Here is a 10,728-nt window from a genome sequence, read left to right on the forward strand (position 1 = left end):
AATGTAGCTGAAGATGAGATTAAATATGAGCAGAGGAGAATATATCTAATAGCACTCCATATAATAAGGGTAATCTAACACTGTAAGTAGTAATAATGCATATGAAAAGCATTTCTTCCCTGTGAATTTCCATTTCATAGGATGTTGATAGACATGGTCCAAGTAAGGACACTATAGCTACATTTTACCTGGCTGAGTCAGATAATCCCAGCTGAAACCCAGGCTGTATGCAGCTGAAACCCATCTATGAGACTAGGACAAGTAGAAAAATGATGGACATCAGCAAGATTAAAAAGCTGGAGGCAAGAATATTCCCTGAAGTAAGTCAAGACAAGAAGCAGCAGGCTTGCCAAGAAAGGAGGCACTCTACTTCAAGAGAAAATCTTTTAAGTTATTTGACATTATTATCTAATGGAAGTATCATTCTCCTTTCAAGGAGCACTTTAGAGACATACTGCCCTAAAACACATAAGAAGGCTTGGCATTCACCACGGTCCTGTAGCTTTCAGGTGACATGTACAGGTACATATATCTGCAGTCTTTCTAGGGCACAGAAATCAAATGACAGCGTCCTTTCTCTCCCCAGCAGCATTTTCCCTGCTCTCTGAACACGTTCATCTTCCTTCCCCTCTTTCTGCTGTAGGAGGGACATTTCGTAGACACACACAAAACGCTTAATAATAGCCATGTGCTTGAATGCTGAAATGCTTTGCTGGCCTTAAGGTATTAAAAAGCCTTTGAAGGCATAGGTCCAAAGTGCCTCCCCACTCAGAGGAGCTGTCCCAGCTCAGGACAATGAAGAATGGATGTGGCCAATGTTTTCTGCTTTGCTGAGAGACAAAGAGAGATCTCCTCCAGCAAGTAGAGATGAGCTAGAATCTATTAAACTGACTGTATAAAAGGGGTGAACTCTTTCTCTCCCTTGCAGCTTTGTAGTTGCCTTTAAAAATAATAATAATAATAATAAAGAAGGGAGTAAGGATGCAAATACACTTTTGGATTTGCTGTCTACCTTTAAAAAGATGTTTGTTTTCCAGCAGAATCCACACTGCTTCAAAACCACTCTAAATAAAAGTAATAGATGAGAAATTTCTCATAAATATATTTAATGTATGTGCTTATATCACCTCGTTCCACTGGGAAACAAACAAGCACCACATCAGCACAAAAGCATATCATTTAGTACCACGCTTATTATGGACTGCACAGTATATACGGCAAGACTGAAGTAGAGGTGAAGTCAACGATCTGAAGCTAATAAAACAATAAATAATAATAATAAATAAAAGCTGTCAGAGAAAAGAAACACCCGTCACCTCCAACAGTATGTCCATTTGCCAGCAAAGGGCTGCTCCTTGCAATTTCCGACCTAGAGAGTTTTGACCGTCTCAAACAACCACATGCCCAGGGCTTCCCCCGAGAAGCTCAATTTATCTTGCTGCCAGGGAGCTTTGCCCCAAGTGTCCTTCTGAATTTTCTTTTGCTCAGCTGTCACCGTGTTCTCGAAACAGCCCCCCACTGGGTGGATCAGAAGTCAGCCATGGGAAGAGAAATTTAGAAAACCTCATCCTGGGAGCTCTGTGCACTTCAAATGGTGAGCTATGAGAAGTGACTATATGGATTTCTGCAGTGCTCAAATATCCAAGAAGATCTCAAGGCAGAAAGAGCACCAAAAGTCACAAATACTTTGGGGCTGATACTCCAGCTGTTCTTCTAGAAACCACCCACCAGCCCTTGGGGGACATCCCCAGAAGGGCTGGAAATGTAGGAAGCAAGGGGTGGCATCAAGGGGACTGCTGTCACCTGGAACCAGGGATGGCAGCCCCAGGCTGAGGCACGCAGTGAGGGTGTTTCTGACTGGCTGTGGGTTATTGCTAAATGGGAATAACATAATGGACAATAACAGAAATAGATGGGAGTACACGGGGACTCCTCGGTAACCACTGGCACACCCGATGCACCGCTTGTGTTACCATTTCAGAGAGCTCTGTGTTTTCCTCCTCTTTGGAGAAGCCAGAGGGATCCCAGCACAGCATCAGCCAGAGCTCCTTAGAACCATTCACAAGCACTTGAAGCACTTACCTAAAAGAGAAGAAAATAACACAGAAACATAAGCACATTACAGGAGACAGAGCTCCCCGCAGCAACCTCAACACCCTCGCGCTGTCCCCTGCCCTCCTGTCACTCCGAGGGCTGGGCAAGGCCCTTCACGGTTTGGCTGCGAGGGTGGCAGCCTGGACAGGGCCATCCTTTCAGGGCTCTGCACAAGGCAGTCACGCTGCATATTCAGCGGCTCGTCTTCTCCCGCGAGGGTTTTGCTCTCCGTGGTTCAGTGCTGATGTAGGCAGCAGTCAAAGAAGAAATGACACATGCCTGGCATCCCCCCCTTCCTTCTGCTGCTCCCTCTTTCCTTCCAGTGCCTGAGCTGTTGAGCCGCCACCATCCACCGCTTCCCTCTCCCAGTCTCTCCAGCTGCTTCCCAGTAAGATTTCACCCCCTTACCCAACACTACCCTTTTTGAGCAAGTCCCATCTGGACATAACCTCCAGCTCAATTTCCTTGTACGCTTTCTCAGAGCTTGGCGTTCCCCTCCCAGCCACCAGCTCCCACCGCCTGGCCCTAATTGCGACTGGCAGCCGCTCCGCAGAGCGGCACCGCTCCTCTCTTCCAGCCCTCCCAGGCCATTTAGGAAAAAGCACTTTTTCCAAAGCCAGCTCCTCAGCTGACTGAGCCCTTCCAGCCACCAAACAGCTGACTACAAAAGGGGCCCTGAAAACGTTTTTCGTTTCTCCAAAACCTAATTGCCAGATACCCAGATCTGTTCCCCGGTCTCTCTCTCTCTCTCTTTCTCGAGCTAGATTTCCAGTAGAGACAGAATGCAGATGGTGGGAAATTAATCCAACACTTCAAGGTTTTCTTCTAGGTAATATTATGTCTCATGCTGCCAGCCGCACAAGTGTTACAGCAACACTGCCTCATGCCAGGAAAAAACATGGCCTAGCTCTCATTCCTCCTCCCTGCCATCAGCCACACGCGCGCGCACGCCGCAGGGCTGGAAACGAGTTAATCAGATGATGCTCCATAAAGTATGCCAGTTTCTGTATAAACAATATTAAATATGATAATTTCCTCCCTTCTTCTCTTTAAGCTGTTGCATTCGCATTCCCTCTCCATCGCGTCAACTTTGGAAGGGAAAACAACTGCGAGAAATCTTGGATAATGTAGTTATGCTAATTTACTGAAAATCTATAAAAGTCAAAAGAATACTCATGGATGCGGGAGCTTTGCAAATAACGTAGTTCATTTTCCTTTCCCCACATGCCCTATTCTGTGTTTCTATTTTTTTTTCCACTTCAGAAAAAAAAGTGACCTGCTGCCAAAACTCTTTCTGAAAACCAGAGCTGTTCGCATCTCTTCTACATATAAAAGATTTGGGAGTAAGATCAATAAGTTCACTCTCTTGTTATTTGTGAAGTTCTTATTATTCATGAAACTGTTCACAAATCCCCAAAGCCTCATGTATTTTAGCACAGATCAAGTGCCGGAAGATTAGTTCTGCAAAGTGCATAATTTTTTTTTATTTTTATTTTTAACGTTTCAGCCATTCACTCACGCCTCAGAGATCACGGCGTGCCACAATGCCGAGGTAAGGAGTTGCAAAACGCTCCGAGAAAGCAAAGAAACTAAACCTGAAGTCACCTGAAGACCCTGAAACAGCCCGCTGGCTGAGAACTGATGTTGGAAAATGCTCTTATAGGAAAACAAAATTTAGTGATAAACCATTTGCTGAACAGAAAGTGTACTGAATTTGTGATAAATTTTAAGCCATCAGGTCAGGCAGTATAAACGAGTGTATCTTTGTCAGCAGCATTGTGATTTCTGCCAGATGAGGGGAAGGACTTTCACTATGTTTCCAGCTTCATCAAGAATCTCCACCTACAGGTGTTTGACTGACACCAAAGCGAAATGCTGGAGTGAAACTCCTGAGGCTCTACAAACCATGGAGGGCTTTGGGCTCACCCTGTCTCCAACACTGGAACTGCCCACAGGGTTCAGATGAACCTTATGGGTGATGAACCTTACAAGCCTTGACTCTGATCATAACCTAGAATTGCTGTGGGATCAATACCCATCTTCACCGAATTAGCATAACCAAGCTTGTAACCTGGTCTTCTTCCCAGACCTCCAGAGCTGCTTCTTGGCATCCAAATATCCTAAGAAAGAAAACTTTGTCTTTGTTTTTACACCAAGAGACAAAATCTTCCTAAATGCTTTGTCTGGTATAGAACAAAATCTCCAGGTGCTGAAGATTCTCACACCAAACATGAAAACACGGAGGTGTTTCTGTTCCCTCTGTTGCCTGTCTGCGCTCTTTTTTAAGCCCAGACAGCTGAGGAAACCTGGCTTCCTCAAACTGCCCCCCCCAGGTCTCCTGTGACCTCGATGCCCGGTACAGTAAGTCACATAAGCACACAGAACTGACCCTCCATGCAGTGCCTTACCCATTTGTGTAATTCACATCTCCTGTTTGTCACAGTGAAATATATTTATTCTTGGGCTTTAATAGACTTGTGCTGTAGGACCCTGTTCTGCCTAATGCCTGCTGATGAAAGAAGTGTTGATGGAGAATCGCTCGTCGGGAAGCTTCAGACAGGCACACAATGTCAATCACATGGGAATCGTTCAGACACTATGGAGCCGTTGTGACTGCATTATTGCAAGTCAGCTCTCTATTATCTTGGATAATAGGAAGGGAAGATAACAGGGATGCCCTACAGGACGAGGAAAAAATGGATAATTTGAGTAAGTGGATCATCCTAGGGACTGCGGAGCAGACACACTCCAGTGCCTCCATAATAAACTCGCCTGGACTCGGTGCTTTACTAGGCACTGAGTGAAACATCACGTGTGTTACCACACCTGATGATTGCATGGGATTGCCTGCCTGACAGAGGTGACCACACGACTCGCTGTCCTTACCTCACCACTCTTCCTCCGCCCTGCAACCAAAATATTCCCCCACGACACCTGAAATACTTCTGCCAGGAAGTAGGGGTGTAAATCACTCACAGGTTATCACACCTGGGAGGAATTCTATAAAAATAGAGCACACAGCACGTGGCTTAAAGAAACTGCAGGTGCCAAACTCCCCACCACTGCTGGTATCGCCCTGTAAGAGCTTTCTCTTGTCCCCACTGCCTTACTCAGGCTCTTCTGTGGTGTTGCTGCTGCCAAGCCAAGATTTACCCTGCAGAAATTCCTTACCAGCCTTCAGGGAAGGGAAAGGTGGGAGCCAAAATGTCATTCTTTTGGCACAGCTGGAAGCTATTGCACAGCCCACGGGGTCCAGTCAGCCTGTGCTGTGCCGAGAAAGGAAACAGTTAAAAGGAGCTGCAAGGCAAACTGCACCGTGCCTCAAGTGAGCATCCCTGTCCCTTGTAAAAGCTTCCAGGCTCTGCCCTGAAATGACAGCAGCTGTTTAGTTTTTAGTCTCCTGATTGGCAGAGAAAGTCTCTCCCGGCCTAGTTAATGCAGGTTCAGCAAAGAACCCAGCTGCTTCCCCTCAGCTTCCTAGAGCTGAAGAAGAAACTCCGTCCCACGGGGACGTGCCGGGATCTGAGGACTGAGCATGTAGTCCTTATTCGAACAGCTGCTTTGGCTGTCGCAATTAGCTCTTCAGATCCTTCTGGAGGCTTCCAGCAACAGCTGCAACAGTTTCCCAGATCAGTGGGTCTTGCCTGTGTACAGGGAGAAGGAGCTACAAATGATCAAAGTCGAGGGAATGCTTTTGGAAGCCTTGAAACTGGGGCTGGCTCTGTTGTATTACCTCTCCACCGCCCTACAGCATCGCGCCTTGCGTGCAGCATCACATCACCTTTCTCTGCTACCATCCTCGTGCTCACCCAGTGCCGTGCAAGTTTTGCACAGTGCTACAAACAAAAAACCAGCACCTGCATACAATGCCACCATTCCTCCGCCTCTCCATGGTATCCTGTAGCAGTGTTTCATTATTCTACTCACAGCCACCTCTCTAGGCGACCAACAAAGAAGGGGACATGCTGTGGTGCTGGCACACAATCCACGCGCAATGAATCCTTCTGCAAGTCTTCCCGACTTCATATGTGGTGAAAAAAGAAATGCATCATGCTTATGGAGCCCTCACATGTGCGAAATTACCTCTGCTTATTCTGCGGTGTCTACCTCAGCACGAACCGAAGGATCAGGGCTGATTTCTCTCAAAATGATCCATCACCTGCTTGCCTTCCTCCTGCTCTCCTTTTGGGCTGTCGTGGAAGACAGACTGGCTGAGTGGGCTGAAGTGACAGCCTGAAGTGACGGCACAGAAGCTGGCGGAGTTTCACAAAAATGCAGGTCATCTCTGAATAACCTCTATTTTGGGAAGGGAACCCGGGAGCTCCCTGGCCGAAGAAATTCACAGAAAGCCTAAGATCATCTCAAGAGCTGGAAGTGCAAAAATAAAGAGAAAAGCAGGGTCTGTGGCCTGATGGATGGAGCTGGTGGGGTATTCATATGCCGTGGTGCTCGCTGCAGTTGCTGAGAAAGGATGCACGCGGTTTCCCTCTCCCTGCTCTCCCTTAGCCCTCCCCTCCGCTGCCTGTAGTAATGAGCTCCAGGGGGACCTCTGCTTCTGCCTTTGAAGTAGCACGTTCCTCCGAACACGTCTTGAATTTCCTTTTGTGTCTTGTTTGTCTTCTGGTTGCTCCGGCTGTGTCTCTGTTGAGGGGGCTGACAGCTGTTAGTGGGGCCACTACAACAGCTCAGGAAGGCAGAAAATGGTGAAAACAGAGAAACCAACCCTACTCCCCAAACCAAGAACACCTTTCGAAGGAGGACTGCCTGCTCCCCGTGCCCAGAGCTCTCCCCTCCCAACCAGGCTGTTCGTTACGCAAGAGGAGACAGAGACTTGAGCTTTCTGACAGAATGAGATAATTATTTAATTGTTGATGTCCTACGGAGCTGTGGATCCCAACCCTCCTTCCTCAGCTGATCTCAGAACAATGACTCCGGGCAAAGGATGGTCAGCGGGGCTCATCCCTTCCCCTCCAAGCCACGCTAGAAGATCTTGACCCATTACAGGCGGTACAGAAACCAGGAGACTGCACAAACAACAGGCGTTGTTGCCTCCAGACCCTAGTTCAGCAACAGGAAAGAGGAAGCAATTTTGGTTTCTCCTTAGTTTTACCTGTACTTCAGACAGAAGTGGAGCATGCACACAGCAGAGATAGCACAGATCTCCTCTCTTTCCCTCACATTAAAATACTAACCTTCCTGCCATCCCTTTGGAGCTTGGAAGCTCTGTGCTCCTTCTCCTTTTATTTCAGCGAGGCTACAAACTTTTTTGGGGTTTGAATCATGTTTTCTGATTGTTTCCTTCAGTTACAGATGCAGGCGAAATGCCATTGGCAGGAATGGATCTTTCAGAGTTGATTTTCCTCTGCGGAGCTGGGACCCAGCCCCGAAATCTGGCGGAAGGGAGAAGCTGCCCCTAGGCCCGCACCTCCTCAGGAAGGTGAAGCTTAGTGGTTAAGAGCTAGAGCTTTATGAGACTGCCTTTTACCGTGTCCATCAGCAGAGTCACGTCCAGCCGAGTGTTTGAAATGAGAAATGGCTGGATAATTCATTTCCTTGAAAATGAGAAAACAAACCAACCAACCAACCAAGCGGCCCCTTCTGATTGCCAGAAGCAGCCGAGAGCACAACAGCGAGGTTCTACTTGGTAACCCAGCCACACGGCATGCCCGAAAATACTGGTACATCCTGAGCCTTGTTTTTACTGGACCACATTAAGCACCAGGCTTCCCAAATAACACGCAGGCAGGGAAGGAGAGGAGCGGGATTCATATACGCAGACGTGTATAAAAGCAGATCCTTGAAGCTGGATGGCACAACCATAAAATCCAAGGTTTTCTAACGTGCTGAGCACCCATCAGCTCCCACTGAAAACACCGGATAAAACAGTCGGGATCTAGCTTTGTTATAAACAGTAGTAAAATCATTTGGGTAGCAATTTGATAGCAAAGGAGGTCAGCGAGGTGATAATTAATTGCCTTTTACTGCAAAACCCGTGAGCTGTGACGCTTGCTGCCTGCATCCCAGTCACAGGTACAAATGTCCTACCTTTCACAGAGCCACCGAACCTCCCTTCAACCACTTGGAAATCAGGGTACCTGAGGAGCTGGAGGACTTCTGCTAACGGGTCAGACACTGGCTGGCATTGCCTGCTGGCCTGTCACCGAGCAGGAAAGCCCAACCATCCCTGTCTGCTATACAGAGAGAGAAGTCTGTGCTGTTCCTCTTGGGGTCATAAAATCAAAACTCCCCGGTGTTCCTGGAGAATTGGTAGTCCTCTTGCGGAATGACGTGAGTTATCATTGGGTATTTATCTTGCAGTAGTTCCTAGAGGTCTCAAATCAAGATAGGGCCCCTGCTGTGCTAGCTGCTCTGCAAACATAAAGCTAGACTTAGAGCTTGTCCCTCCGAGCATAATTTTTGTCTTGACAGACTATATATTCCTACCCAGACACAGGACTATTTCTTACTGTCCTAGAACATCTAATCACCGAGGGACTTAACTGGAAGCAGATTTAAGATCAAATATTAAGTAGGTACACAGTTTTAAATGGTGAGCATTAGGAAGCTCAAAGCTATTTGTCAGGCTAAATAAAGGCTAACCTTTTCACGGCAGAATTGCTCCCCAGCAATAAAAACAACCCAGACTATTTGGGGCAATTCACACCCCTGGCGATGCGAGCAACGTGGCTGTGGGTATCTCCTTCTGAAGGCAGTGATCTCTGTTCTCAGCCACATTCAGTTCCCGACCTTCAATGCCACCGAGGTGCCAGGTACTGTACCAAAGCCAAGGCAGCTGAACAATACTGAATCTAAAACATCCAACTCATTTTAGAAGGTGGTATACTTAAAAAGTTCTCCTGGTTATGTAGGCTCATCAGAAAGCTAGGCAGGCAGCACCGGAAATCCCACAAGCTAACCTGTTCTCTTGAGGCTTCCAGCCCAATTTTGCAGGCTCGAGAGGTTTGGATTAGATTTGAATAATTAATCCAAATTTGTCGGTGCTTCATAGATGAATCAAACCTCCAGCCCTTTTAAGGTTCACCCTCAGCGCTAATAACCCTCTTTACTAAGCATTAGCATAGAGTAGAACGGTTTAATGATATAAGAAAATGCAAAAATTAGATTTGTGCTGTCAAAACTTTTGTAACAGAAAATATTGTGGATTTTAATCAGCTGGATTTCTTCCAAAACCGAATACGAAAATTTAAATAAATCTCAAGCAGGTTAAAAAAATCCTCTGTGACTCCCCCTCATATGTTACCAAGGGTCACTCTAGGGCAGGAAAATTACAACGTTATACGGAGTGGACATACTGATTTCCTAAATATATAAACGTCCCTCCTGCACGTGCTGCTGAGGTAGTGACTTTGACTTAAGCTAGAATGTGAACCTGGACTTCTGGACACCACAAAGAAGAAAGAGCTGACAGGTGGCAAGGTCTCCAAGAAGAGATCGGTGCTGTGCTCGTGACCTCGGGTGCCCAGCTGTGCAATGTGCATGCTGCTTTATGGTGCTGGTAGCCTAACGTTGGCACCAAGGAACCAGCTGAGCTGCCCCAGTGGAGTGCAAAAGGGTCGCAAACACAGAAGACACGAAGAACCATCCTGAAATCTTTAGAGCCACGCGTGGTGAAGGGGCTCCGCCAGCCAGCACAGGTTGCAAATTGTCCAGTGGAGAAGGGAACAGGGCACAGGCTAGGCTGAAACGGCTCTGAGAGGGGAAAAAGAACTGGCAAGGAAATGTATTCATAAAAAAGGAAGAGATGCATGATGCAAGGAAGGTTCGGAGGAGCCGATCACGTTGCACAAGGGTAGATCAGTCACAAGGCAGAGGCATGTCAGATACAGACTGCTCAGGTCCCATGAACATCAAAGTGACTGATAGGTGTCATATAACTTTCAGTAATTTGGAGGATATTGAATGTTAGTGCTATAACATTTCCCAGGAGGTTCATAAGGTTCAGAGATATGTTAATATTTGCCCCTTGGCTGCGATTCCCAATCCCAGAACAATCTAAAAGCCGGCATGAATATTCTGAGGGTACTGATACCCTAAGCACCTCACTTAGACCCGTTTCAGAAAAGACACAACTCCCCAGTGAGGTGGAACAAATATCAGGCATACAATAACACGATCATCACCACCACAACCCTTAATTCAGCGGCTGTAGCATACACACACAGAGCTGAACAGGCACCATGGAACAGGCAAGCCTTCCAGAATTCATCTACAGATTCGTCAACCCCAAGCAGGCAAAAATAATGAGCAAAGCCTTCAAAAATAATTATGAGATTGGCTTAAAGATCACGAGATTTGAAAGCATACGTGTTGGCTTTTTAATTTGAAATGTAGGTTTTAAGCCCTTATGAGTCATGCTTTCAAGTTACTTTTTTTCTTGCTGTTGTGAAAAATATTTCCTATTCAAATGTAAGAAACCTGTGATTATTCCATAATCACAGGAACTCTGAGGTGGGGCTTCAAAAAATATCAGCTATTGTGAAAATTGTAAATTTATGAAATGCAGTAAAAGTGCATTTAATGTTGTATAAATAACACTTGTAAGGGTGCCGTTTTCTGGTACTGGATGAACTGCGCATTGCAAAAACATTCTTATCAGTTGCACCACTTTGTAAA

Source organism: Aythya marila (genome assembly GCF_965140915.1).
Source record: "Aythya marila genome assembly, chromosome: 1".
In the NCBI taxonomy this organism is placed as follows: Eukaryota; Metazoa; Chordata; class Aves; order Anseriformes; family Anatidae; genus Aythya; species Aythya marila.